The 27,875-nt window shown below is 43.5% G+C and overlaps 1 protein-coding gene across 2 annotated transcripts in view; it reads right to left on the bottom strand.

Moving 5' to 3' along the window:
• LOC120034085 (histone deacetylase 5-like) overlaps window positions 1–8,343 on the bottom strand; it is a 114,210-nt gene extending 105,867 nt beyond the window's left edge. For both annotated transcript variants that reach the window (XM_038980511.1, XM_038980512.1), the window contains exon 1: window positions 8,199–8,343. The gene's annotated coding sequence lies outside the window, so the exon portion shown is untranslated. The remainder of the gene's footprint in view (window positions 1–8,198) is intronic.
• Between the last annotated feature and the right edge of the window lie 19,532 nt (window positions 8,344–27,875).

Below are 27,875 nucleotides of genomic sequence, written 5' to 3'. Positions count from 1 at the left end.
TACACGCACAAATAAAAGTTAAATCGGCCATAAACGTGAACAAATCAAGATGATTTTTAGGCCATATCGCCCAGCCCTAATTACTACTGCAGTGTAATTCCTGGAAAGCGGATCCAAATCCCACTCATCAGTCGCGGAAGTCTCGCCTCTAAGCCGTATGATTTAATGGAGTGGAGTTAGCACTGAAAGCCCATGCAGTACCGCCGTCCCTGTGCCTTCCGCACTGAAGCAAGGCTCTTAGGCGTCGTGCCCAAACACGTCGCTGATCGTTTAATGCTCTTAAAACTACTCTCCTCAGATATCCCCTCCGGTTTAACACTGGCCTCGTCAGCACATCGGCTACATATTCATCTTTCTCTAGGGTTTTGTTTGGTTTTGCAAGGTTATCTGGGAACAGTCATGAGGATTAGACTAACGACAAGAACATGTAAATTTAGTCACTCACACGTTTAGATACCAGAATCACCAAGGCCAATTTGTGACAGGAAGGCATTGTTGCACCAATTGCAAGAAACATCTCAAATTGAAATTATACTTTTTTGAAATTGTTAATTTTATGCAGCCTTTCTAAAGTTAGGGACTAAGTGCCATTAACCTTTCTCCTGTACACCCACAGAGGATGACATTTCCTCTAATTGCATACAATATGTTAGCTAAATCTGAAAACGTGTCTAGAGTGTGGTATGGGGCGAAGCAAATGGCTCTCTGTGTGATATTCCAGAAGTTGGTAAGCAACTCTCCCCCTGCAGGATCCCAAGGCACTCGGTCAGATAACATGCTCCGGCAAGGGCCTGGCTTCATCACGGCATACACAGGAAGCTTGGTTATAGAAACCGTGTCACAGGGATAATGGGATGCCTTGTCGCAGGGTATTTAGTACCTTTAACCACCTCCGACTGCTGGCCTAGCCGCTTTCACTGGCTGCATTATCCTAAGGACGTGTGAATGGGGATAAAAATATCAGCTCATCTTTTTTTTTTTTACCCTTTGCAGTACGACTGCGTGATGGTGCAAGGAAACTCATCTGGAGAATAGCCTAAGTGGGGGTCTCCGCCTCCTCGCATTATCACTGAAAATACCTGTCCCTCCAACAGCCAGGAAGTGCTGCTAAGTGACATGCTGTCCTCAAACCTTGGTATCAGCCTTTGCTTGAAGCCATGACTTAAAATTAGAGGTCGACCGATTAAATCGGGGCCGATTTCAAGTTTTCATAACAATCGGAAATCGGTATTTTTGGGTGCCGATTTGCCGTTTTTTTTTACACCTTTATTTAATCTTTATTTAACTAGGCAAGTCAGTTAAGAACACATTCTTATTTTCAATGACGGCCTAGGAACGAGGCAGAACGACAGATTTTTAACCTTGTCAGCTCGGGGGATCCAATCTTGCAACCTTACAGTTAACTAGTCCAATGCTCTAACACTGATTACATTGCACTCCACGAGGAGCCTGCCTGTGCCGCAAATGCAGTAAGCTAAAGTAAATTGCTAGCTAGCATTAAACTTATCTTATAAAAAACAATCATTGACTGTCATTGCTCCAATATGTACTTAACCATAAACATCAATACACAAGTATATATTTTTAAACATGCATATTTAGCTAAAAGAAATCCAGGTTAGCAGGCAATATTAACCAGGTGAAATTGTGTCATTTCTCTTGCGTTCATTGCACGCAGAGTCAGGGTATATGCAGCAGTTTGGGCCGCCTGGCTCTTTGCGAACTAATTTGCCAGAATTTTACGTAATTATGACAACATTGAAGGTTGTGCAATGTAACAGGAATATTTAGACTCATGTATGCCACTCGTTAGATAAAATACGGAACGGAATAAACGTTTTGTTTTCGAGGTGATAGTTTCCGGATTAGTCAAAGGTATATGGTTTAGAGAGAAATAGTCGACGCGTTATAATTCCTGTAATAACTTGCGGCTGAATTTGAAAGGGGTTCCTTCGTTATTTTACCGTTCATGTCTTCCATAGAGAATGTCTTGATCTACTTCAAATAAGGTCTGTGTTTCGTGCAGGCTTAAACCGCCTCGACGTTTTGATACCCGTGTAAATCTCACTAGGATAAGGTAACGTTTGTCAACATATTTTCATAAATCTACTCTACAAAAAAATTGATCTTCGCTTATATTTAGCCAATATTGATCAGAGTTACCTTGTCCTATGGATATCCACACAGTTATAAAATTGGCACGGTGATGTAAGCCTACACGAAATGCAGACCTTATTTTAAGTGAATCTAAAAAAATATCCTATGGAATAAATGAAGGAACCGCTTTTCAGATTTTGCTAGAAGGTGTCATGGGAATTATGACTCGCACTTTGGTCGTCAATTCTTACCATGCCCATTATTAAAATAGGATTTCCTGCATATAGAAATGACAGTTTTTGTTTTCAACATTCATCACAGGTAACTTAAACTCTATTTTTATTCAAACAGTTGAAAGTATTTGTCTCCTAAGCAGACTCTTCAGTATCATTGTCACTTCAGAGCTGTGTGTGTGTGTGTGTATTATAATAAGTTAAAATAAAAGTGTTCATTCAGTATTGTTGCCGTTATTACAAAAATGTTTGTGTGTGTGTGTGAGTGTATGATATATATATAAAACGTTTTTTTATTTTTTTTTATTATAAAATCGGCATCGGCTTTTTTTGTCCTCCAATAATCGGTGTGGAAAAATCATAATCGGTCGACCTCTACTTAAAATGGTTCAACATATGAAGCACAGAAATTGTACAGCAAGAAATTCTTAGAATTGCAGGGGGAGCTTTAAGCAGGAGCAAATCAATTTGCAACAATCAAATGTGCTTCATGTTTAAATTGGCTGCGGTCAACTTTATTGCATAGCATTTATGAATGCAATGGCCTTCCGGCAATGCAACAGAAAGGCCTGTGGCACTGAGTCAGGTCTGGTCCAAAATCAGAACCACATAAGGAGGATTGTTTGTGCTCTTATAAACAGAACCAAAGATGGCGTCTGACACTCACTAACCCAGCAAAAATATGTGCTGCTGCTGCACATCCCCCTCATCCAGCCCTCAAAGTCAAGGCGAGAGAGCGACCAGCAGATTCTCAAGGAGAAAGGAGGGACACTGCACTCAGCAGCGCCTTTCCCACTAGCAGGGACGAAATGGCCCCATCTCCCCTTGACACCACACCTTACATACAAAACAGAGAACATGCAGGCTCTCAATGGCACCTTTAACTTAACTTGAAGCTAAATTGTTCACTTAAATTGCAGAGAGAGATAGGCCTAGTTAGTTGATTAAAAATGTAGTCCAATGAAGCATATCTAGGCAATGGTCTTATAACTGGTCCAAGGATGTTTCATTAGGTTCCAGACACCAAATGTACTCATTTCAGTCAAATGATTTTTCCCCAACACTGAAGTGCCTCACAGAAATGATACAATCAAAACAATTTTGGGTCAGCACATTGCTCAAGGGTAGGAGGCTGGCACCTATTCCTTCTGGATTTTGAACCAGCAACACTTAGCCTAAGTCACATGCCCATTTCTCCAAGAATAGTATTGTAAACGTGCACGGAATATTGGGATGGAGGCTGTCAACTGTGGGTTTTATCCGATCAACACTGGTAACCAGATTTCCAAGATATAATTTTTTTTATAAAAAAGTATTTCAGCACAGCAGCAAGCATGTTTCAATCATTAACATACAGCTGAGGTTATTTTTGCTTCACACTGATTCATACACTGTAGAAAACAGTCTTTAGGCTACAAAGTGTCCATGCATTTTTGCATTGCAAACAGAATAGGCGAACATCAAGGCCCTGTATCTTCAGGGCAGCGCATGGGCAGGGCTGTTCAATAGCCTTTTCAACACCTTGTGTGATTCATTTGGACAAGTGACTGCTTCACATCATTGATGAACTGTCTCTAAAAAATTTAATAAGAGTTGCAATCTTACAACCTCTATGTGCTGAACCTACTTCGTGAAGGTGTAGGCCTAATCTCTCATGGACAGATGCACGTAACATAAAAATGGTAGTAGCAGCAGCATCTGTCGACAGCCTGTGGGATGGCACAGACTAGCTCAAGGTCCTAAACGATATCATAACCGCCATCGATAAGAGACATTACTGTGCAGCCGTATTCATCGACCTGGCCAAGGCTTTCGACTCTGTCAATCACCACATTCTTATTGGCAGACTCAACAGTCTTGGTTTCTCAAATGATTGCCACGCCTGGTTCACCAACTACTTCTCTGATAGAGTTCAGTGTGTCAAATCGGAGGGCCTGTTGTCCGGACCTCTTGCAGTCTCTATAGGGCTGCCACAGGGTTCAATTCTCGGGCTGACTCTCTTCTCTGTACTGTATACTTCAATGATGTCGCTCTTGCTGCTGGTGATTCTCTGATCCACCTCTATGCAGACGACACCATTCTGTATACTTCTGGCCCTTCTTTGGACACTGTTAACTAACCTCCAGACGCGCTTCAATGCCATACAACTCTCCTTCCGTGGCCACCAACTGCTCTTAAATGCAACTAAAAGCATGCGCTTCAACCGATCACTGCCCGCACGTCCAGCATCACTACTCTGGACGGTTCTGACTTAAAATGTGGACAACTACCTAGGTGTTTGGCTAGACTGTAAACTCTCCTTCCAGACTCATATTAAACCTCTCCAATCCAAAATTAAATCTAGATTCGGCTTCCTATTTCACAATAAAGCCTCCTTCACTCACGCCGTCAAACAAATCCTCATAAAACTGACAATCCTACGGATCCTTGACTTCGGCGATGTCATTTACAAAATAGCCTCCAACACTCTACTCAACAAATTGGATGCAGTCTATCACATTGCCATCCGTTTTGTCACCAAAGCCCCATATACTACCCAACACTGCGACCTGTACGCTCTCGTTGGCTGGCCATCGCTTCATACTCGTCGCCAAACCCACTGGCTCCAGGTCATCTACAAGTCTCTGCTAGGTAAAGCCCCGCCTCATCTCAGCTCACTGGTCACCATAGCAGCACCCACCCGTAGCACCCGCTCCAGCAGGTATATCTCACTGGTCACCCCCAAAGCCAATTCCTCCTTTGGCTGCCTTTCCTTCCAGTTCTCTGCTGCCAATGACTGGAACGAACTGCAAAAATCACTGAAGCTGGAGACCCATATCTCCCTCACTAGCTTTAAACACCAGCTGTCAGAGCGGCTCACAGATCACTGCACCTGTACATAGCCCACCTGTAAACAGCCCATCCAACTACCTCATCCCCATACTGTATTTATTTAGCTCCTTTCCACACCAGTATCTACTTGCACATTCATCTTCTGCATATCTACCATTCCAGTGTCTAATTGCTATATTGTAATTACTTCGCCACCATTGCCTATTTATTGCCTTACCTCCCATGCACTCACTGTATATAGATTTTTCTTTTCTCTACTCTATTATTGACTGTTTGATTATTCCATGTGTAACTGTGTTGTTGTATGTGTTGAACTGCTGTGCTTTATCTTGGCCAGGTCGCAGTTGTAAATGAGAACTTGTTCTCAACTAGCCTACCTGGTTAAATAAAGGTGAAATAAATACATTTGTTTTAATCTGTCACCATGTAATTCAACTGGGCACATGCAGATGTGTTCCAAAAAGTATCCAGATGTTTGCAGAGAAGATCAGGTTAGGGTTATCTGATAGCCAAGAGGGCAGAAATCAGGAGTGTGTGATAAGACAACCCTTGAGCAAAAAAGCTGATGCTAGAGATGGTTTAGCCAGTGGTTCTTCATTTACTTGGAGTGACTGTTAAAGAAGGGCAATTCCACAGCAACAGTGATGCTTAGATTTTTCACAATAAAATGTATGCCAAACAAAATCCAATGATTAAAGTTAAACAAACCGTACAACTCTATGCACAAGGACTTAACAATTTTCAATGAAAAAGGAAACTTGCAAGGCCACTCGAGGACTGTGAGAGACATCCACACACACGTGGGAAGCAGCATTTCTGTCAATCAACTGATCTCTAGCAAATCTTTGACACTTAATCAAAGACAGGCATTTGTCATTCATTTCATTTTTGGAGGAAATCCTTCTCCATGACCTCTGGCTCCATCCAACTTCTGCACAATGGAGCTGTGCAAGACTGCCAAATGACTTGCGAGCCAAAACCACAAGCCACATCTTTTCATAGGGTTTAGGGTGGCCTGCAGGTAAAATGTTAACGTGCACATGCACAGAACAAGCCTCAAATCAAAATCTTACTTTGGAATCCACTGTAGAATATATACTGAGTGTAAAAAACATTAGAAACACCTGCACTTTCCATGACAAACTGACCAGGTGAAAGTTATGATCCATTATTGATGTCACCTGTTAAATCCACTTCAAATCAGTGTAGATGAAGGGGGGGGAGACAGGTTCAAGAAGGATTTTTAAGCCTTGAGACATGGAATGTGCATGTGTCATTCAGAGAGTGGATGGGCAAGATAAAATATTTAAGCGCCTTTGAACGGGGTATGGTAGTAGGTGCGAGGGGGACTGGTTTGAGTGTCAACTGCAACGCTGCTGGGTTTTTCACACTCAACGGTTTCCTGTGTGTATCAAGAATGGTCCACCACCCAAGGGACATGCAGCCAACTTGACAACTGTGGGAAGCATTGGAGTCAACATGGGCCAGCATCCCTGTGGAACACTTGACACCTTGTAGGCCATGCCCCAACAAATTGAGGGCAAAAGGGGTGTGAAACACAATATTAGGGAGGTGTTGTAATGTTTTGTACACTGAGTATCTAAGCCTACCTTTGATAAATGTCATGTTCCTTTCATAACAGTTATGACTATCATGAAAGTAACTGTAAAAACACAACTTTGCCTTCGCTAGCAGACAATCCATTGTGATAACCGACACTGACCATAAATGGAGAAACTATTCAGACATCTCTACATCAGGAGGAAACCTACCGGTCTGTACTTCACTATCTAGGCATAAAAGGTGCTTCCAGTAATGCAAATTAGTATTTTGGGGGGCAAGGAAGGCACTGATATTGCATTAATTGGCCTAAGCCATTATATTTTCCCTTTTCATCCACATTTTTATTTTACGCAGTAAAACTAGTGGCGTCAATGTCATTTAACTAGGCAAGACAGTTAAGAACAAATTCTTATTTACAATGACAGCCTACCAAAAGGCCTCCTGCAGGGACTGGGGATGGAATGAAAAATAAAATATAGGACAAAAAACACACATCACGACATGAAGAGAGACCTAAGACAACACAGCACGGCAGAAACGCATGGTAGCAACAACATGGTAGCAGAAAAAAAACATGGTACAAACATGATTGGGCACAGACAACAGCACAAAGGGCAAGAAAGTAGAGAGAACAATACATCCCGCAAAGCAGCCACAACTGTCAGTAAGAGTTTCCGTGATTGAGTTCTTGAATGAAGAGATTGAGAAAACTGTCCAGTTTCAGTGTTTGTTGCAGCTCATCATTTTAATTAACATATATATTGAATATGCAAAAACACAGGCTACTGACTGTGCGGGATCCTCGCTCTCTCACACACGTTTGGCATATTAACTGTATACACCAATAGAAACAACTAGCAAGGAGTGGGACCCCCAACTCAAGTGGCACCATCACCTTAAAAAAATGCGGCGTCGCAAACTTGCTGACGACTGCAATGGGGGTTACCAGAAGAGGCAAACTAACTAGTCATTTCAACTCGAACAAAATTTGCTAAACATGGAGGACACAAATTGCCATGGAGGGCTCCGACGGCTGCGATACTGCTTTTAGCACCCACCCTAAAACATTTTTCAAATGTGATAGCTAAGTTAGCCTGCGTTAGTTAGTAACGTTAGCTTATCAGCAGCCTACTTCCAGATAGCTAACGTTAGCTAGCACGCTAACTAGACGTCTGGGAACATTACAACCTGGCTAACTGACGCTTTAAATCAGATGCCAATACTATATGTCAGTTTGTTAACTTGACATTTTCCAAATCAGAACAATCCATTCGTGCACATTTACATTAGCTAAAGCAACTTCGCTTGCTAGCTAACGTTAACTAGCTATCAAAACTTCATAGCGTTCTGTCAGCTATCTAGCTTGTTAGCTAGCCAGGAGTAACCAAACGCATCAGATGAAAATATCGCGGTATAAAAACATTTACCAGCAGTAGACGAAAGATACATTATCTCCCCGCAAACATAACGTACCTGATTGTCGTTCTCTTTTTCACTGCTTGGATATTGCCTCTTCGACCGTTACACTTCTTGATCGGTTTAATAATATTTTTTGGGGGGTGAAATGTCTAATTTTCCCTGTTACAACTCTCTTTCCTCCATATTTTCAGCTCCTCCACCAACAACATTAATGACGTTTGTCCCCTGTCACGTGACCCCATCTGTTGGCGCTAAAAATAGATTATACACCCAATGAGTAACTCAGTACAGCAGGACAGATACCCAACACAGTCGCAGTCACTACTACCATGGCCCGAGTAGGAAAGGACTGCAAGTTTCCTACCAAAATCTTGGTTGCGCAGAATGTGCAGCGCATCTTTTTGGGAAGGCTATCAATGTGAATCTTGGGCGCCCCTATTAGATATACAGTAACTCAGAACAGCAAGTAACAGAGTATGCTAGACTAGAGCATGGGAAACATGTTTACATTGCCAAAGCATGTGGAATAGATCATAAACAAAAATGAACAGTAAAAGCTTTAAAAGAATAGAGCCATTTACATTTCTATTACTGGCTATGTATAGTGTTGTAGCAATGTGCAAATAGTTGAAGTAAGAAAGGGAAAATAAATAAATAGTATGTGGATTCTATTGGTACATGTAGGTAGCACACATGAGGATGTTTTTCTTTTTAGAGATCATTTCCCTAATTAGTATTGCTAACCAGATGTAAAATTATGTTTTGATTAATTTAATGGAGTGGGTTAGGTCTGCTCTATACCAAATGAGTCTCTTCCCTGTTTCACACCTGGTAGTTTGGTGGACGTCTGTCTGTCTGTCTGTCTGTCTGTCTGTCTGTCTGTCTGTCTGTCTGTCTGTCTGTCTGTCTGTCTGTCTGTCTGTCTGTCTGTCTGTCTGTCTGTCTGTCTGTCTGTCTGTCTGTCTGTCTGTCTGTCTGTCTGTCTGTCTGTCTGTCTGTCTGTCTGTCTGTCTGTCTGTCTGTCTGTCTGTCTGTCTGTCTGTCTGTCTGTCTGTCTGTCTGTCTGTCTGTCTGTCTGTCTCTCTCTCTCTCTCTCTCTCTCTCTCTCTCTCTCTCTCTCTCTCTCTCTCTCTCTCTCTCTCTCTCTCTCTCTCTCTCTCTCTCTCTCTCTCTCTCTCTCTCTCTCTCTCTCTCTCTCTCTCTCTCTCTCTCTCTCTCTCTCTCTCTCTCTCTCTCTCTCTCTCTCTCTCTCTCTCTCTCTCTCTCTCTCTTCTCTCTCTCTCTCTCTTCTCTCTCTCTCTCTCTCTAGTGTGGTAGACCTTGCATTTGCACGGTGATATCACCTTATACATGCAAACTCTTGTTCTCAAACTCTCTATTCTGGCCACATAGTACACTGTCTTACTGCACAAGGAGAGAGATTGCCCTACACTCTCACTGTGACTGTTTGGTTTCCTGTGTGCTCATAAGTCGGGTCTCGTCAGTCTGTCTGTCACAAACCAATATTTACAGTACTGTGAACCCTCATGCAGAGGTGGGAAAGGACGTCATGCCTCCCAGGGAGCCAGCAATTGCTGCCTCTCTTACGTCAGAAAAGGCCATTTGTGTGAACATGGTGAGGTGGGATCGATAGATTCACGTTGAAAGACAAGATAGCAGCTAAAAATAACGCAGGCAGTGCTGCAAAACAGGCTAAAAGCGATGCATCTACCCATATCTCTCTCTCTGTGCAATCATAATGAGGTAATGATGAGTCATTGCTACTGTGTCTTCATATATCTCTCTATATTTCTCTCTCTCTGTCTCTCTCTTTCCCTCTCGAAGCACATGTCAATCTCATCCTTACAGCAATCCTGTTTGTTCCACTGGTCTGACAGCAAAAGAGAGCGAAGGGAGTGGAGGAGAGAAGAAAGTTGAAAATAGAGGAAATCGGTATATTCTGACAGGGATTTTTACTCATGTTGGCCTGACCCACAGGTGTCTTGGATTTGATGGTGTATTTGCCTGCTTTTGATTTGTCAGGTCACACAAAGTAGTTGGAGAGATTCGAGGCTGCATTTTCAGTGGAAAATAGCCAGCTAATTCTACCTATGAAGGACAATAAGGATGAGATTGACATGTGCTTCGAGAGGGAAAGAGAGAGACAGAGAGAGAGAAATATAGAGAGATATATGAAGACACAGTAGCAATGACTCATCATTACCTCATTATGATTGCACAGAGAGAGAGAGATATGGGTAGATGCATTGTCTTACATCAGATAGCGTGTCGATTCCGTAGGACTCTGGGGTACAATGGGGTACGGATAGGATGACAGTGGTTGTACTCATTATGATATACAGATGATGCCCTATATATCAACATTATAATCAATGAAAATGTCATGGGTTATAAATATAACTTTAGTTATCTTACATTTCCACATTACAAGCATAGAACCTACAGAGATCCCCTACAGTCAAGTTATTGTCCCAATCTACAGCAGGTGACCTTACCAGAAGAAAGGATAAGGGAATCTGGAATCAAAACTCCATGTCATGCAGAACGAGTCATGCACAGTGTGTACTCTGACCGCCTAAAGAATGAAGAGAATGAGACAATGCTAAAGCATAGCAATATATGCCTCAATGTCATTTGCATATCTAAGTACAACAGCTGCAAGGAATGGTTAGATGGATGTTGTGATTGTTTGTACAAGCTTCAGTCAAGATTCAGGCATTCATGACTAGGGTTAAGTGACTCTTGATATGAAAGGTTTATTTCCAAAACGCTATATCCATTTTCAGAAATGTTGGTAAATTAGCTTTTGTTGTTTAAAAAACGTTTTATGTTTTTTCACTATCTAATCATGGCATGGGGTTGTTCAATGACAGACATGTATTTATTTGAAATTTATCACTTGATGGTTTCATTTCAGAGAGAAAAATAATAGTTATTTTTGCAAAACGCTATACATCTTCCTCACTCTAGTAGTACTGCCAGGTTTTACAGAGTCAAATGTAACAAAGAACTACATGTTTCATAAAGAACTTTCTTTACAAATGATACGTTTGTGACATCAATATAATTTTGTTTAAATTAATCAATATAGTAAAATAAGATCTGTATGTAAACATGTACATTTGACATTTTAGTCATTTAGCAGATGTTGCTATCCAAAGTGACTTACAATTTGTGTGGTCATCTTAACCCTAAAACTACTGAGAGGTATATTTTTTATCATAGCTCAAATGTGGTTTATTAGCCTTTACTGCTCAGGCGTTCCGCCAGCGGAACTCCTCCCACATTCCACTGAAAAGGCAGAGCGCGAAATTCAAAATATATTTTTTAGAAATATTTAACTTTCACACATTAACAAGTCCAATACAGCAAATGAAAGGTACACATCTTGTGAATCCAGCCAACATGTCCGATTTTTAAAATGTTTTACAGCGAAAACAGCACGTATATTTATGTTAGCTCACCACCAAATACAAAAAAGGACAGACATTTTTCACAGCACAGGTAGCATGCACAAAGCCAACCTAACTAACCAAGAACCAACCAAACTAACCAACAAACAACTTCATCAGATGACAGTCTTATAACATGTTATTCAATAAATCTATGTTTTGTTCGAAAAATGTGCATATTTCAGGTATAAATCATAGTTTACATTGCAGCTACAATCAGAAATTGCACCGAAAGCAGCCAGAATAATTACAGACACCAACGTCAAATACCTAAATACTCATCATAAAACATTTCTGAAAAATACATAGTGTACAGCAAATGAAAGACAAGCATCTTGTGAATCCAGCAAATATTTCCGATTTCTTAAGTGTTTTACAGCGAAAACACAATATAGCGTTATATTAGCTTACCACAATAGCCAGAAACACAAGCCATTTCCCAGCAGTAAAAGTTAGCGATCGTGACACACCAGCAAAAGATATATATTTTTTGACTAACCTTGATAAGGTTCATCAGATGACAGTCCTATAACATCAGGTTATATATACACTTATGTTTTGTTCGAAAATGTGCATATTTAGAGCTGAAATCAGTGGTTATACATTGTGCTAACGTAGCTACTTTTTCCCACAACGTCCAGATTTTTTTCTGACACTTTTTCTGACACACATATTCTGACCAAATAGCTATTCATAAACATAACTAAAAAATACATGTTGTATAGGAAATGATAGATACACTAGTTCTTAATGCAATCGCCGTATTAGAATTCTAAAAATAACTTCATTACCACATAAGGCTTACGTTACGTCGACCGAGTGCCCAAAACCTGGGCGCAAAACTAATAGTACACAGTTTGACAGATATATGAAATAGCATCATAAAATGGGTCCTACTTTTGCTGATCTTCCATCAGAATGTTGTACAAGGTGTCCTTTGTCAAGAACAATCGTTGTTTGGATTTAGAACGTCCATTTTCCCTCTTGAATTAGCAAGCGCACTAGCCAAGTGGCGCGAAGCTCTCCTTTCTGAACAAAGGCACACAACGCAACACGCCTAACGTCCCGAATAAATTTCAAAAATCTAATAAAACTATATTGAAAAAACATACTTTACGATGATATTGTCACATGTATCAAATAAAATCAAAGCCGGAGATATTAGTCGCCTATAACGAAAGCTATTCAGAAGGCAAATCCAGGTCCAACCTCGCGCCTTCCTGAAAACAGGAAATGGGTGACACGTCATTCCAAGAGGACGTATTCCATCTCAGACCAAGATAAACACTCCATTTCTTCTCTCACTGCATCTTGACATCCAGGGGAAGGTGTATGACGTGCATGTATACTAATAGGTATCATGCCCATTTATAGGCAGGACCCAGAAGAGAGCATCGATTTCAGATTTTCCACTTCCTGGTCAGGAAGTTTGTGCCAAATGAGTTCTGTTTTACTCACAGATATAATTCAAACGGTTTTAGAAACTAGAGAGTGTTTTCTATCCAATAGTAATAATAATATGCATATTGTACGAGCAAGAATTGAGTACGAGGCCGTTTAAATTGGGCACGTTTTTCCCCCAAAGTGAAAACAGCGCCCTCTGTCCTCATCAGGTTAAATTCTTCCACATTTTCAGGACTTTCTCAATCGACTTGTTCTTAATCAATCTAAATCATTGTTTAGTGTTTATGTATGAATATGGACTTTGACAAAGTTCAAGTCCTTTGGGCTCATTTTGACCCCAGCAAAAAACACCCAATTCCGCCTATAGGGATTTGATAGATAGGACATTTATTTAAATCTAGGCTTCTCTGGAGACATAACAACAAGTTATCATACTTGTGGAGGGGGACCTGTATCTGTCACGATCGTCAAAATAAGCGGACCAAGGCGCAGCGGGATATGAGGCCATCTTCTTTTATTAGAGATGACGAAACACGAAACAAACACTTTTACAAAACAAAACAACAAAGAAGCTACAAACGTTAGTGCACACACAAGCTACAAACGTTCAACATAGACAATTACCCACAAACACCTAAAGCCTATGGCTGCCTTAAATATGGCTCCCAATCAGAGACAATAATAAACAGCTGTCTCTGATTGAGAACCAAATCAGGCAACCATAGACTTTCCTAAACACCTACACTGAACACAACCCCATACATACTACAAAACCCCCTAAACAATACACACACCCTAAACTAGACAAAAACACACAAACATCCCATGTCACACCCTGACCTAACTAAACTAATAAAGAAAATCAATATAACAAAGGCCAGAGTGTGACAGTACCCCCCCCCCCCCCCCCCAAAGGTGCGGACTCCGACCGCAAAACCTGACACAGAAGGGGAGGGTCCGGGTGGGCCTTCCTATGGCGGCGGCTCGGGTGCGGGACGTGGACCCCCCTCCACCATAGTCACTACCCGCTTTGGTGGCGCCTCTGGAACGGCGAGTCCCGGACTGAATACCATCCCAGAGGGCGCCACTGGACGGAGGGGCAGCTCCGGACTGAGGGGCAGCTCCGGACTGAGGGGCAGCTCCGGACTGAGGGGCAGCTCCGGACTGAGGGGCAGCTCCGGACTGAGGGGCAGCTCCGGACTGAGGGGCGGATCCTGGCTGGCTGGCTCTGGCGGATCCTGGCTGGCTGGCTCTGGCGGATCCTGGCTGGCTGGCTCTGGCGGATCCTGGCTGGCTGGCTCTGGCGGATCCTGGCTGGCGGGCGGCTCTGGCGGATCCTGGCTGGCGGGCGGCTCTGGCGGATCCTGGCTGGCGGGCGGCTCTGGCGGATCCTGGCTGGCGGGCGGCTCTGGCGGATCCTGGCTGGCGGGCGGCTCTGGCGGATCCTGGCTGGCGGGCGGCTCTGGCGGATCCTGGCTGGCTGACGGCTCTGGCGGATCCTGGCTGGCTGACGGCTCTGGCGGATCCTGGCTGGCTGACGGCTCTGGCGGGTCATGGCTGGCTGACGGCTCTGGCTGGTCATGGCTGGCTGACGGCTCTGGCGGGTCATGGCTGGCTGACGGCTCTGGCGGATCCTGGCTGGCGGGCGGCTCTGGCGGATCCTGGCTGGCGGGCGGCTCTGGCGGATCCTGGCTGGCGGGCGGCTCTGGCGGATCCTGGCTGGCGGGCGGCTCTGGCGGATCCTGGCTGGCGGGCGGCTCTGGCGGATCCTGGCTGGCGGGCGGCTCTGGCGGATCCTGGCTGGCTGACGGCTCTGGCGGATCCTGGCTGGCTGACGGCTCTGGCGGATCCTGGCTGGCTGACGGCTCTGGCGGGTCATGGCTGGCTGACGGCTCTGGCTGGTCATGGCTGGCTGACGGCTCTGGCGGGTCATGGCTGGCTGACGGCTCTGGCGGATCCTGGCTGGCGGGCGGCTCTGGCGGATCCTGGCTGGCGGGCGGCTCTGGCGGATCCTGGCTGGCGGGCGGCTCTGGCGGATCCTGGCTGGCGGGCGGCTCTGGCGGATCCTGGCTGGCGGGCGGCTCTGGCGGATCCTGGCTGGCTGGCTCTGGCGGATCCTGGCTGGCGGGCGGCTTTGGCGGATCCTGGCTGGCGGGCGGCTCTGGCGGATCCTGGCTGGCGGGCGGCTCTGGCGGATCCTGGCTGGCTGACGGCTCTGGCTGGTCATGGCTGGCTGACGGCTCTGGCTGGTCAGGGCTGGCTGACTGCTCTGGCTGGTCAGGGCTGGCTGACTGCTCTGGCTGGTCAGGGCTGGCTGGCGGCTCTGGCAGATCCTGGCTGACTGGCGGCTCTGGCAGATCCTGGCTGACGGGCGGCTCTAATGGCTCGGGACAGACGGATGGCTCAGATGGCGCTGGGCAGACGGATGGCTCAGATGGTGCTGGGCAGACGAGCAGTGCAGGCGGCGTTGGGCAGACGGCCGACTCTGACCTGCTGAGGTGCACAGTAGGCCTGGTGCGTGGTGCCGGAACTGGTGGTGCCGGACTGGAGACACGCACCTCAAGGCTAGTGCGGGGAGCAGGAACAGGGCACACTGGTCTCTCAAAGCGCACTATAGGCCTGGTGCGTGGTGCCGGAACTGGTGGTACCGGACTGAGGGCACGCACCTCAGGGCGAGTGCGGGGAGAAGGAACAGTGCGTACAGGGCTCTGGAGACGCACATTAGGCCTAGTGCGTGGTGCCGGAACTGGTGGTACCGGGCTGGGGACACGCATCTCAGGGCTAGTGCGGGGAGCAGCAACAGGACGCACAGGACTCTGGAGACGCACAGGAGGCTTGGTGCGTGGTGTAGGCACTGGTGGTAATGGGCAGGAGACACGCACCATAGGGCTAGTGCGTGGAGGAGGAACAGGGCTCTGGAGACGCACAGGAGGCTTGGTGTGTGGTGTAGGCACTGTCTTAACCAGACGGCTGGCACGCACCTCAGGACGAGTATGGAGAGCTGTTCCCGGTGACATCAAATCCCGCACACGCTCATTCAAGCGGATGCGGTGCTTTATGCTCCACAACAGCAAATCCCTCTTCTCTCTCTCCTCCAATTTCCCCATTAATTCATCCACAGTCTCAGCTTCATTCCCATTGCTCACCTCCAATATCAGCCCAACTGTCTCTGGTACTATCTTCGGCTCCTCACGAGAAGCACGGGGAGCTGGATCACGTCTCCTACTTGACCCAGCTACACTCCCAGAGAGCCCCCCCCCCCCCCCCAATAAATTTTTGGGGTTGCCAGCCGCTCTGCCGTGCTAGCTCCTCATACCGGCGCCTCTCTGCTTTCGCTGCCTCCAGCTCTGCCTTGGGGCGACGATATTCCCCTGGTTGTGCCCAGGGTCCTCCGCCGTCTAATATTTCCTCCCAATTCCCATAGTCCTGCGATCGCTGCTGCTGCCTTGTATCACGCTGCTTGGTCCTGGTATGGTGGGTAATTCTGTCACGATCGTCAAAATAAGCGGACAAGGCGCAGCGGGATATGAGGCCATCTTCTTTTATTAGAGATGACGAAACACGAAACTAACACTTTTACAAAACAAAACAACAAACGACCGTGAAGCTACAAACGTTAGTGCACACACAAGCTACAAACGTTCAACATAGACAATTACCCACAAACACCTAAAGCCTATGGCTGCCTTAAATATGGCTCCCAATCAGAGACAACAATAAACAGCTGTCTCTGATTGAGAACCAAATCAGGCAACCATAGACTTTCCTAAACACCTACACTGAACACAACCCCATACATACTACAAAACCCCCTAAACAATACACACACCCTAAACTAGACAAAAACACACAAACATCCCATGTCACACCCTGACCTAACTAAACTAATAAAGAAAATCAATATAACAAAGGCCAGAGTGTGACCGTATCAGAGATTTTGACCAGCTAGACAGATCATTTGAAGAGATATAGCTCCCCATGTACTCGCCTAAGATTGTACTTTTTATACCACGTATCATATGACCGTGTACAAAATCAAAAATACCTGATAGAACTGCAGTACAGAACAGAATCTATAAAGACAGCTGTATTGGCAAATCAAAAAAATATATAAAAATCCGGTTTCTCTGGGGACTATCCTGTAAAACTATTAGGTTTTACATATCCTCAGAGGGTGTAGGGGGACCTGTTGGAGTGATCTTGACCTGATAGACAGATCACCTGCAGCGATGGAGCACCATATGCACTCGCCTATGGTTACAACTGGTTATAACTAGGTATGACTATGTACAAAATCAAAATTACCTTAGATATACTCTTAGATGCCATCAAAAAAGACCATAAAAGTCTGTCAGTGGTATGAATAATTGGTAGAACTGTAAAACAGAAAACAGCTACCCTCTGAATGTACACATAGTGCAGTATTGGTGTGTATTCTCCGAAAAATGTAATGTTATATGAATACCAGAATTCCTATAATATCTTTTAATATTCTATATGTGCAACTTTTAATGGTATTTGTGTTCCTATAACACATACCTGGCCATAACATTTGGTTTGAAGTGACTGAGGATTTGGGCATGCTTTCACAAGAAGCAATGCTAATGCTGGCTGCGGGGTAAGTAAATAAAGAAAACTAAGCTATATTTTTGGTCATTATCTCTCAGGATCAATGGATGAAGAAGCCTGAATTCAAAATTGATTAAAAATAAATACATCTTACCCATCTACACACAATACCCCATAATGACAAGTGAAAACATGTTTTTAGAAATTTTAGCAAATGTAGGCGCATCCAATTTCCTTTGGTCATCCTTGAGACGTCACTACAACTTGATTGGAATCCAACTGTGGCCTATTCAAATGATTTAGAAAGAAACACACCTGTCGATATAAGGTCCCACAATTGACAGTACATGTCAGTGCAGAAACTATACCATGAAGTCCAAAGAAATGTCTGTAGATCTCTGAGATAGGATTGTGATTGAGGCATATATCTGGGGAACGATATAAAACAATTTCTAGAGTGTTGAAAGAGCACCGTTGTCTCCATCATTGGGAAATATAGCCGCGGGAAGAAGGAGTGCTGAGCCCTGATGAATTACATTTATTCATATTTATTTGAATATATATATATAGTACCAGTCAAAAGTTGACACATCTACTCATTCAGGGTTTTTTCTTAATTTGTACTATTTTCTACAATGTAGCATAATAGTGAAGACATCAAAACTATTAAATAACACATATGGAATCATGTAGTAACCAAAAAAGTGTTAAACAAATCAAAATATATTTTATATTTGATTCTTCAAAGTAGCCACCTTTTGCCTTGATGACAGCTCTGCTCACTCTTGTCATTCTCTCAACGGGGTGGCAGGTAGCCTAGTGGTTAGAGCGTTGGACTAGTAACCAAAAGGTTGCATGATCAAATCCCTGAGCTGACAAGGTAAAAATCTGTTGTTCTGTCCCCTGTTCCTAGGCTGTCATTGTAAATAAGAATTTGTTCTTGTCAATACGGGGGTGCTGTTTTCACTTTGGAAAAAATCGTGCCCAAATGAAACGGCCTCGTACTCTGTTCTAGATCATACAATATGCATATTATTATTACTATTGGATAGAAAACACTCTATCCACTGAATTCACTGAATTATATCTGTGAGTAAAACAGAACTCATTTTGCAGCAAACTTCCATACAGGAAGTGAAAAATCTGAAAACGAGGCTCTGTTTCAGGGCGTGCCTATTCAACTGGCTTTTATTTATCGATATGCATGCACTTCATACGCCTTCCACTAGATGTCAACAGGCAGTGGAAGGTGGAATGGGGTATCTAGCTTGATCTGAGGCCGAACAAGAGCTTTTGGAGTGACAGGTCCGGTATTTTCTTTGTCTTCGACGGCGTGCGAGGGACCTCGACATTGTCTTCTGAAAAGCGTTCGGTATACACAGCAAATATCTCCGGCTCTGATTTTATTTGATACATATGATAATAACATCATAAAGTAGGTTTTTTCAACCGAGTTTTATCAGTTTATTCAACGTTTATTGGGACTTTTGGAGTTTTCCGTTCTTTGCGCCAAGAGAGGATGGGAATGTTAGCAACCTTGGCTAGCATTGTGGCGCGAATTCGACAGAAGAAATGGACATTCTAAAACCAAACAACGATTTATTCTGGAAATAGGACTCCTTGTACAACATTCTGATGGAAGCTCAGCAAAAGTAAGACAACATTTATGATGTTATTTCGTATTTCTGTGTAATATGTTGATGTCTATTCTCCGCCGTGTTGGTGAGCACTGTCTCACAATAATGTTGTTGTATGTTGTGGTAAAGTTATTTTTAAAAATCTAACACAGCGGTTGCATTAAGAACTAGTGTATCTTTCATTTGCTGTCCAACAAGTATTTTTATGTAAAGTTTATGATGAGTTCTTTGGTCAGATTAGGTGAGTGTCCAAAATATCTCCGGAGATTCTGGTGAATCGTTGCTACGTATTCACAATGTATAACCAGGATTTGTAGCTATAAATATGCACATTTTCGAACAAAACATAAATGTATTGTATAACATGATGTTATAAGACTGTCATCTGATGAAGTTGTCCAAAGGTTAGTGATTAATTTTATATCTTTTGCTGGTTTTTGCGAAAGCTACCTTTGCAGTGAATAAATGCGTTTGTGTGTTTGGCTATTGTGGTAAGCTAATATAATTCTATATTGTGTTTTCGCTGTAAAACACTTAAAAAATGGGAAATATTGGCTGGATTCACAAGATGTTTATCTTTCATTTGCTGTACACCATGTATTTTTCATAAATGTTTTATGATGAGTTGCTCTCTGTAATTATTCTGGCTGCTTTGGTGCTATTTTTGATGGTGGCTGCAATGTAAAACTATGATTTATACCTCAAATATGCACATTTTCGAACAAAACATAAATGTATTGTATAACATGTAATAAGACTGTCATCTGATGAAGTTGTTTCTTGGTTAGTGACTAATTTTATCTCTATTTTGTCAGTTTTGTGAAAGCTACCTATGCGGTGGAAACATGGTGAAAATATGCGGTTGTGTGTTTGGCTATTGTGGTTAGCTAATAGAAATACATATTGTGTTTTCGCTGTAAAACATTTTAAAAATCGGAAATGATGGCTGGATTCACAAGATGTTTATCTTTCATTTGCTGTACACCATGTATTTTTCATAAATGTTTTATGATGAGTATTTATGTATTTTACGTTGCTCTCTGTAATTATTCTGGCTGCTTTGGTGCTATTTTTGATGGTGGCTGCAATGTAAAACTATGATTTATACCTCAAATATGCACATTTTCGAACAAAACATAAATGTATTGTATAACATGTTATAAGACTGTCATCTGATGAAGTTGTTTCTTGGTTAGTGACTAATTTTATCTCTATTTTGTCAAAGCTACCTATGCGGTGGAAACATGGTGAAAATATGCGGTTGTGTGTTTGGCTATTGTGGTTAGCTAATAGAAATACATATTGTGTTTTCGCTGTAAAACATTTAAGAAATCGGAAATGATGGCTGGATTCACAAGATGTTTATCTTTCATTTGCTGTATTGGACTTGTGATTTCATGAAAATTATATTATATGATATCCCTGTCCCGTTAGGCTAGGCTATGCTAGTCAGCTTTTTTGATGAGGAGGATCCTCATAGATTAACTGACTTGCCTTTTTAAATAAAGGTAAAAAATAAAAACAGCTTCATGAGGTAGTCACCTGGAATGCATTTCAATTAAAAGGTGTGCCTTATTAAAAGCTCATTTGTGGAATTTATTTTGTTCTTCATGCATTTGAGCCAATCAGTTGTGTTGTGACAAGGTGGGGGTGGTACACAGAAGATAGCCCTATTTGGTAAAAAACCAAGTCCATATTATGGCAAGAACAGCTCAAATAAGCAAAGAGAAATGACAGTTCATCATTACTTTAAGACATGAAGGTCAATGCAGAACATTTCAAGAACTTTGAAAGTTTCTTCAAGTGCGGTCGCATAAACCATCAAGCGCTATGATGAAACTGGCTCTCATGAGGACTGCCACAGGAAAGAAAGACCCAGAGTTCCCTCTGCTGCAGAGGATCAGTTCATTAGAGTTAACTGCACTTCAAATTGCAGCCCAAATAAATGCTTCACAGAGTTGAAGTAACAGACACACCTCAACATCAACTGTTCAGAGGAGACTGCGTGAATCAGGCTTTCATGGTCGAATTGCTGCAAAGGAACCACTACTAAACCACACCAATAAGAAGAAGAGACTTGCTTGGTCCAAGAAACACGAGAAATGGACATTAGACTGGTGGAAATCTGTCCTTTGGTCTGATGAGTCCAAATTTGAGATTGTTGGTTCCAACCGCCATGTCTTTGTGAGACGCAGTGTAGGTGAACGGACAGCATGTGTGGTTCCCACCGTGAAGCATGGAAGAGGAGGTGTGATGGTGTGGGGGTGCTTTGCTGGAGACACTGTCTGTGATTTGTATTTATTTATTCAAGGCACACTTAACCAGCATAGCTACCACAGCATTCTGCAGCGATACGCATCCCATCTGGTTTGTGCAAAGTGAGACTATCATTTGTTTTTCAACAGAACAATGACCCAAAACACACCTCCACAATCACCCGACCTCAACTCAATTGAGTTGGTTTGGGATGAGTTGGACCGCAGAGTAAAGGAAAAGCAGCCAACAAGTGCTCAGCATATGTGGAAACTCCTTCAAGACTGTTGGTAAAGCACTCCAGGTGAAGCTGGTTGAGAGAATGCCAAGGGTGTGCAAACCTGTCAACAAGGCAAAGGGTGGCTACTTTGAAGAATCTGAAATATAACATATATATTTATTTTATTTTTCACCCCCTTTTCTCCCCAATTTCGTGGTATCCAATTGTTAGTAATTACTATCTTGTCTCATCGCTACAACTCCCGGCTCGGGAAAGACGAAGGTCGAAAGCCATGCGTCCTCCGAAACACAACCCAACCAAGTTGCTTCTTAACACAGCGTGCCTCCAACCCGGAAGCCAGCCGCACCAAGGTGTCGGAGGAAACACTGTGCACCTGGCTACCTTGGTTAGCACGCACTGCGCCCGGCCCGCCACAGGAGTCGCGATGAGACAAGGATATCCCTACCGGCCAAACCCTCCCTAGCTCGGACGACGCTAGGCCAATTGTGCGTCGCCCCACGGACCGCCCGGTCGCGGCCGGCTGCGACAGAGCCTGGGCGCAAACCCATAGTCTCTGGTGGCGCAGCTAGCGCTGCGATGCAGTGCCCTAGACCACTGCGCCACCCTGGAGGCCCATATAACATATATTTTGATTTGTTTAACACTTTTTGGTTACTGCATGACTCCATGTGTGTTATTTCATAGTTTTGAAGTCTTCACTATTATTCTACAATGTAGAAAAAATAAAGAAAAACCCTTGAATGAGTAGGTGTGTCCAAACTTTTGACTGGTACTGTATGAATGAAAATTGTTTTCCCCCAAAGCTGATACAGACCTACCCAGGATGACTCAAAGCTGTAATCGCCTCCAAAGGTGCTTCTACAAAGTATTTGCCCTGACCTTAGAGATCCTTTTTATGTCTCTATTTTGGTTGGTCAGGGCGTGAGTTGGGGTGGGCATTCTATGTTTTGTTCTGTGTGTTGTATTTCTATGTGTTTGGCCTGGTATGGTTTCCAATCAGAGGCAGCTGTCAATCGTTGTCTCTGATTGAGAACCATACTTAGGTAGCCTGTTCCCACTTGTGTTTGTGGGTAGTTGTTTTCTGTTTTGTGTATTGCACCTTGCAGAACTGTTAGTTGGTCGTTTTGTTGTTTTTTTTGTTCAAGTATTCGTATTTATTAAAAGTATTATGAATACTTACCACGCTGCACCTTGGTCTTCTCCTTCTCCCGACAACAGCCGTTACAGTATTGAGTCAGGGGTGTGAATACTTATGAAAATTATAGATTTCTGTATTTAATTTTCAATACATTTGGTGAATATAGCGTTTTGGAAATAAACTCTTCTATATTGAAATATTTTTTAAATTTAGAAATCTAAAGGGGGTTCTGTAATAACTTTTATGCATTGATTATAACTATTTCTATGCTTTGCCAGTCGCAGTCTCTTTAACCCTTGACTTGGTATGTTTATGATATCTTGTCTGTGGTTCCAATCAACACTGTCTCTGGTGATCATTCTCCCCAAGCTCTAGCCAGTCACCACTTACCCCAGCACTTCACAGTGATGAAGAGCCTGTTGCCATGGTGATACTGCACTTGCTATGCCACGGGTTAGAGTCGGCGTGCACTGGAAACAGAGAGCTGTCACGTCATCCGCAAATGCAGAGTAGGCTTACTCATAGGCAGCATTCGCTGCAGACTTTGTGTTTTCATTAACATATTCATAGACATTCCAGGTGAATTTTGATAACCGTGGCAGAATTTTCACCAATGAGAAGGGCTTCTTGCCTTTCTTACCACAAATGTATATTAACCACCAATGTCTTTTTCTTTCTCTCTAACACATACACACACACAATATACTGAGCTTGCAGGGCTCATTCCTAACCTCAGTGACCTTTTTAGTCTAGATGTCATTCAGGGTGTGCGTGCAGGTTTGCTGCATCCCTCTCTGCCCTGCCTTTGGCCTCAGGGTCAGAGGAGCTGTCAGAGGAGCTGATATGAGGAGAGGTTTGGTTTATTTCCTGTGTGTGAAACTGTGAATGGACACTGGACTGCTAAATTTGTAAACAAAGCAACGAGCGGTGAGTCATAAATGAGTCATGCCGTTACCGAGTCATACTCAAATGTCATCTTCCGTTACTCTCATACCCTCCCACCCCCGGTTGTGAGACAGGAAATGAAAAGGAAAACAGAAAGTGTGAGAACGCATATATTACTTTTACTGACATGAATATTCAAGTGTATTAATGGATATTTTAGGGTATGTCACTATAAATAATAAAACAGAGAGATGATCAGTTTGTGAGGTTATTGTCAGTCATTATAGATTAGCTAACATACACATAAGCATGTACACATAAGTTACTGGGGTTGACATTAAAGAATGGCATTTCAAACTCTTTATATTGTTCTTGCATCACTCCACACAATACACTCTTAGAATTGTTGGAATACAATTGTTGTGGCCATACTACACTGAGCGTACAAACATTAGGAACACCTGCTCTTTCCATGACATAGACTGACCAGGTGAATCCAGGTGGAAGCTACGATCCCTTATTGATGTCACTTGTTAAATCCACTTAAATCAGTGAAGATGAAGGGGAGGAGATAGGTTAAAGACATGGATTGTGTATGTGTGCCATTCAGAGGATGAATGGGCAAGACAAAATATTTAAGTGCCTTTGAACGGGGTATGGTAGCATGTGCCAGCAGTTTCCTGTGTGTATCAAGAATGATCCACCACCCAAAGCACATCCAGCCAACTTAACACAACTGTGGGAAGCATTGGAGTCAACGTGGGCCAGCATCCCTGTGGAACACTTTCGACATCTTGTAGAGTCCATGCCTCCAACAAGTTGAGGCTGTTCTGAGGGCGAAAGGGGATGCAACTCAATATTAGGAAGGTGATCCTAATGTTTTGTACACTCAGTGTATATTGGCCATTGAATTATCATATAAACCTACAATTAATCCTATAATAATCCTACAATTTCTTGTTCATTCTATGATCCCTTACATATTCATATCATTCAATCTTAACCTATAAAATATAACATAACTTACCAAATAGCATAAATGATAACTCAAAGACAAACTCTAGAAGGCAACAATTTACTCAAAGAACAAATCTATCCAGAAAAATCTACAGAAAAATAGAATAATTTGCAGAAATACTAAAAGGGCAAATCATTCAAATAAAATCTCTGAGTGGATACATGCATGGGAAGGTACGACTCCCATGCATATATCCACTCGAGGTCAAAAAAATCTTCCTGCCTATCATAAAAATTGGAATGTCAAAAAAGTTGTTGAAATTTAAAAGGGCATGCATCAATAAATTCCACAGGCATGGGGAGAAAGGCATCAACTAACAGCTCACCTAACCATAGGAGTCAAAGTTGTCAATCAATCTTCCTAATGGTAGGGGTTTAGAAGCTGTATATGCCTGAATGAAGTGGTTCACTCAATCATCAAATCAAATCAAATTGTATTAGTCACATGCGCCGAATACAACAGGTGTAGACCTTACAGTGAAATGCTTACTTACGAGCACCTAACCAACAATGTAGTTAAAAAAAATACAAATAAGAATAAGAAATAAAAGTAACAAGTAATTAAAGAGCAGCAGTAAAATAACAATAGCGAGACTATATACAGGGGGATACCGGTACAGAGTCAATGTGCGGGGGCACCGGTTAGTTGAGGTAATATGTACATGTAGGTAGAGTTATTAAAGTGACTATGCAAAGATGATAACAACAGAGAGTAGCAGCGGTATAGAGATTCTGGATGGCAGGAAGCTTGGCCCCAGTGAGGTACTGGGCCGTTCGCACTACCCTCTGGAGGCCGAGCAGTTGCCATAACAGGCAGTGATGCAACCAGTCAGGATGCTCTCGATGGTGCAGCTCTAGAACCTTTTGAGGATCTGAGAACCCATGGCAAATCTTTTCAGTCTCCTGAGGGGGAATAGGTTTTGTCGTGCCCTCTTCACGACTGTCTTGGTGTGCTTGGACCATGTTAGTTTGTTGATGATGTGGACACCAAGGAACTTGAAGCTCTCAACCTGCTCCATTGCAGCCCCGTCGATGAGAATGTGGGTGTGCTCAGTCCTCTTTTTCCTGTAGTCCACAATCATCTCCTTTGTCTTGATCACGTTGAGGGAGAGGTTGTTGTCCTGGCACCACATGGCCAGGTTTCTGACCAACTCCCTATAGGCTGTCTCGTTGTTGTCGGTGATCAGGCCTACCACTGTCGCGTCATCGGCAAATGTAATGATGGTGATGGAGTCGTGCCTGGCCGTGCAGTCATGAGTGAACAGGGAGTACAGGAGGGGACTGAGCATGCACCCCTGAGGGGCCCCTATGTTGAGGATCAGCATGGCGGATGTGTTGTTACCTACCCTTACCACCTGGGGGCGGCCCGTCAGGAAGTCCAGGATCCAGTTGCAGAGCGAGGACCCAGGGTTCTTAGCTTATTGATGAGCTTTGAGGGCACTATGGTGTTGAACGCTGAGCTGTAGTCAGTGAATAGCATTCTCACATAGGTGTTCCTTTTGTCCAGGTGGGACAGAGCAGTGTGGAGTGCAATAGAGATTGCATCATCTGTGGATCTGTTGGTGCGGTATGCAAATTGGAGTGGGTCTAGGGTTTCTGGGATAATGGTGTTGATGTGAGCCATGACCAGCCTTTCGAAGCACTTCATGGCTACAGACGTGAGTGATATGGGTCGGCAGTCGTTTAGGCAGGTTACCTTAGTGTTCTTGGGCACAGGCACTTTGGTGGTCTGCTTAAAACCTTTTGGTATTACAGACTCAGACAGGGAAAGGTTGAAAATGTCAGTGAAGACAGTTGCCAGTTGGTCAGCGCATGCTCGCAGTGCACGTCCTGGTAATCCATCTGGCCCTGTGGCCTTGTGAATGTTGACCTGTTTAAAGGTCTTACTCACATCGACTGCAGAGAGCGTGATCACACAGTCTTCCAGAACAGCTGGTGCTCTCATGCACGTTTCAGTGTTATTTGCATCGAAGTGAGCATAGAAGTAGTTTAGCTCGTCTGGTAGGCTCATGTCACTGTGCAGCTCTTGGCTGTGCTTCCCTTTGTAGTCTGTAATGGTTTGCAAGCCCTGCCACATCTGACAAGCGTCAGAGCCAGTGTAGTACGATTTTATCTTAGTCCTGTATTGATGCTTTGCCTTTTTGATGGTTCGTCGGAGGGCATAGCGGGATTTCTTATAAGCTTCCGGGTTAGAGTCCCGCTCTTTGAAAGCGGCAGATCTAGCCTTTAGCTCAGTGCAAACGTTGCCTGTAATCCATGGCTTCTGGTTGGGGTATGTACATACAGTCACTGTGGGGACGACGTCATCGATGCACTTATTGATGAAGCCAATGACTGATTTGGTGTACTCCTCAATGCCATCGGAGGAAACACAGAACATATTCCAGTCTGTGCTTGCAAAACAGTCCTGTAGCTTAGCATCTGCTTCATCTCACCACTTTTTTATTGATCTAGTCACTGGTGCTTCCTGCTTTCATTTTTGCTTGTAAGCAGGAATCAGGAGGATAGAATTATGGTCAGATTTGCCAAATGGAGGGCGAGGAAGAGCTTTGTATGTGTCTCTGTGTGTGGAGTAAAGGTGGTCCAGAGGTTTTTTTCCTCTGGTTGCACATTTAACATGCTGATAGAAGTCCCTGGCTACCAGGAGCGCCTCTGGGTGAGCGTTTTCTTGTTTGCGGAATACAGCTCATTCAATGCCGTCTTAGTGCCAGCCTCTGACTGTGCTGGTGTGTAAACAGCTATGAAAAATACAGTTGAAAACTCTCTAGGTAGGTAGTGTGATCTACAGTTTATCGTGAGATACTGTACCTCAGGCAAGCAATATGTGAGACTTCCTTAGATATCGTGCACCAGCTGTTATTTACAAAAATACATAGTCCGCCGCCCCTTGTCTTACCAGACGCCGCTGTTCTATCCTGCCGGTGCAGTGTATAACCAGCCAGCTGTATGTTGATAGTGTCGTCGTTCAGCCACGACTCCATGAAGCATAAGATATTGCAGTTTTGAATGTCCCGTTGGTAGTTTAATATTCCGCGTAGGTCATCTATTTTATTGTCCAAAGATTGCACGTTTGCTAGCAGAATGGAAGGAAGTGGGAGTTTAATCAATCGCCTACGAATTCTCAGAAGGCAGCCT

The sequence above is a fragment of the Salvelinus namaycush genome, chromosome 41 (assembly GCF_016432855.1).
Source record: "Salvelinus namaycush isolate Seneca chromosome 41, SaNama_1.0, whole genome shotgun sequence".
In the NCBI taxonomy this organism is placed as follows: domain Eukaryota; kingdom Metazoa; phylum Chordata; class Actinopteri; order Salmoniformes; family Salmonidae; genus Salvelinus; species Salvelinus namaycush.
Note: the sequence above shows the minus strand (reverse complement) of the source record. Positions and strands in the feature narration are given on the sequence as shown.